Here is a 3484-nt window from a genome sequence, read left to right on the forward strand (position 1 = left end):
GTGTGTGTGTGTGTGTGTGTGTGTGTGTGTGTGTGTGTTTCCCTCTCTCTGTCTCCCAAACAAATAAAAAGAATCAATTTTAAGAAGTTTTTGAAAAAAATGAAAGTAGATGATGAGCTTATTGGGGATAAACAAAACACACATAACTCTCATGAACTTTTTGAGGATCATTCACTTGCATTGATTTCACAAAATTTTGCACCAAAATAAAGTCGTATTTTAGTTCAAATTTCCATGAGCTTTGGAAGTAGCCTTGTACATCCAAATTTTTTCATCCCAATTGAAAGAATGTTCTCAATATAAAGCAGTGTCAGTGGGGAGTAAGAGAGCCACATGGTGCCTAGTAGCCACCTGTGCTGCTGAGCACAGGATACACAGTGACAACACCTGACACAGGCCTATGCACTGGTGACTCTTAGTAGACATGTAAATAAAAATGCTGTCTGAATGAACAAGCTGCTTCTTAGATAACTGTGTTTGTGCTTGACGTCTGTTAGTTTGGATGATGTACAAACTGCAGCCATTGAAACAGTGAACAATAGGGCCAGTGAGGTGGTGTGGCAGGCTAATCCTCTGCCTGTGAACCTGGTATCCCATATAGGTGCTAGTTCATGTCCTGAACCCTCCACTTTTGACTCAGCTCCCTCTTTATAAACTGGGAATGTAACACACGATGGTTCAGGTCCTTGGTTCCTGCACCCACGTGGAAGAGCCAGAAGAAACTTCCGGTTCCTAGCTTCAGATCAGCTCAGCTCCAGCCATAGTTGTCATTTTTGGAGTGACCCAGCAGACTGAAGATCTCTCTCTCTGCGTCTCTTTCTCTCCGTTTTTCTCTCCTTCTCTTTGTAAATCTGCCTTTTAAATAAAAATAAACTTATAATAAAACAGTGAAGGCTACTAGCATGATGTTTATTAGAAACTATTGCAGGGAAGACTTCAAATACAGACAGGATCTATCAGAGGTTGATGGCCTTGTTTGGGATTTGGATACGTGTGAATTTGTGTGTGTGTGTGTGTGTGTGTGTGTGTGTTTTCAGTATTTTCAGGAAGTGAATCAACATCCCAGGAAATCTTAGTCTCCAAGCTCCCCTGCTACCTGTATTCTGGGTATCCCTGGGCCCTCACAGTGAGGACCTCCCTGGGCTTGTAGCACAATCGGATTCTGCCTAACTTACTTCCATTGCATCCTATAACTACTATGCTCCTCCTATTTTTTACAGCTTGCCTGAGTAACTCTTTTATCTAAAACCCTAAGTTGCTAATGAGTCCACCCAGGGAAGAGATGTTAAAACACAGAATGGTGTATATTTTTTGAAGATTTAGTTATTATTACTTGAAAGACAGATTTACAGGGAGGGGAAGAAAGACAGAGAGAAAGCTCCTCCATCCACTGGTTCATTTTACCAAATGACCACGATGCCAGTGGTGTGTTGATCTGAAACCAGAAATTAGGATTTCTCCTGGGTTTTCCACACAGCTACAGGGTCCCAAGGCTTTGGACCATTGTCTGCTGCTTTCTCAGGCCGTTAGCAGGGGGCTGAGTCAGACACAGAGCAGCACACACAGGGATCTGCACCCATGTGGAATGCTGGGTCTTGCAGAAGGATTGGCCAGTTGAAGCTAATCCCACAAGAGCATGTACTGACATTAACTGCTTACTGGCCTTCTATTCCTTGTGTAATCCCTCTTTTCACAGGCATTATAAGGTGAAAACACTCAATTGCTAATCCTCAGTGGTTCACCAAGCAATAACCACCCATTTAAGATTAACTGTATAATCTAGGAAATCCCTCCCCCCTCAATAATAATTATCTGCCTACTACAACATCACTGTAATTAACCTTGGAAATTCCCTTGGAAAACACTTGTTAAAGCTCCATATCACCTTCCCCTACCCAGCACTGTCCTGACACCATTTGGTACTATTGTTTCATCCTGCTTTCTCTACACACAGAAACACACACAAACACACATACACCACACACAAAATGGAGTATTCTCTAAAGCAATATCTATTGATCTCTCACTCTAATGCATGAGAATCAAGAGAAAGTGAGAGAAAGGGAGACAATTTTAGAAAGGAAATGGAGAGAAAAATGCCTGTGGGCCAGAAATGGACTTTTTATAACAGCTGGTTTCATTTCATCATTTTGCCATTTTATCACTTCTCTTCAATACCAGACTTAACACATTTCCCTGCCATTTTTACAAGGCATGCATGGCTGCCTCACATCCATAAAAAATACCCTATCTGTTAGGTGACCAACGTGTCTCCAAAGACTCTACAACACTGTGTTTATTCTTCCAGCAGTAAAAGACATCATGCAGCAAGTCCGTGGTACACTAGCCAGCTAATGTTGCTTTTTCTTTTCTTTTTTCCCCCTTAGTTTGTGCCTGATGTATTTGGATTTACCACTGCTTAAGTATACAGTTAAGATATGTGTCTCCTGTAATTGCTTTTGCATTTAATTATTTTATGTGCTGCTTGATTGCTTAACAGCTAGTAGACAAGACCTGAAGGCATCTCTTGTTCTTTTTTCCTTTGACATGTCTAAATCTAAGTATGTCTGTGTAACTTCACCTGCTTTGAAGCAAAATTTCAGGGAGTTTTAAAGCTTTTGTATTTATCCATTCTATGGATCTGTACATGTCAGATTCTACTTAATAATTAGCAGGTACTGTTGTTGTGTTGCTGCTGCTGTTGTTGTTAAGTCTTCAGGACACTCAAATCTTAATTTCCCAGCCACAGGTTTGACTTACCTACCAGGTTGTGGTGATGGTAAACATGTTAGGAGATCCAAATTCTCCACTAAACTTTTGAAACTGGCGAAAGATCATTGTATTCCTGCAATAAGGAGCAGAGTTCTCAATTCCAGAATAAGTAGAGTCGGCAGATGCCAGAATCCTCGGAGGCATTCCTAGTGGCAGAATTACCCAGGGCCCTTTCCAGCCTATGTGCACTAGGTCTGATTGAACCCTAACTGTGGAAGGACCTGTGCAGCAACGGGAGACAGGAGCAGGGACCTCCTGGTCTCCGACTGCTCCTCGGCCTGGAGGGCCACCATCTCTAGCAGTGTCTGTCACCATGTGGAAAGGAAAATGCATTGCCTGATTCCCTTTTTCACACGTCTTTCTCTCTCTCTCCCAATATTTGAAAGGCAGAGTGGCAGATGTAGGAGAGAGACGGGGAAAGCTCACAGCTACAGGGTCCTTCTTCAAACGCCAGGATATCCATGGTGAGGCCAGGCTGTGACCAGGAGCCCAAGTCCTTCAATTCTGCTTTTCCAGGTGAGTGAGCAGGAAACTGGATCCGAAGTGGAGTTACCAGAGGGCAAATCAGTGCTCCATCAAGAGACTCTGGTGTCACAAGGCACAGCTTTGCCTGTTGCACCATCAAGCTGGCCCTGTTCCCTTCCTCAATGCTTTGTACAGACATTCGGGAAATTCAAGCACCTGGACTGTTCTTAGGCCATCTTACCTAACT

Source organism: Ochotona princeps, chromosome 7 (assembly GCF_030435755.1).
Source record: "Ochotona princeps isolate mOchPri1 chromosome 7, mOchPri1.hap1, whole genome shotgun sequence".
NCBI lineage: Eukaryota > Metazoa > Chordata > Mammalia > Lagomorpha > Ochotonidae > Ochotona > Ochotona princeps.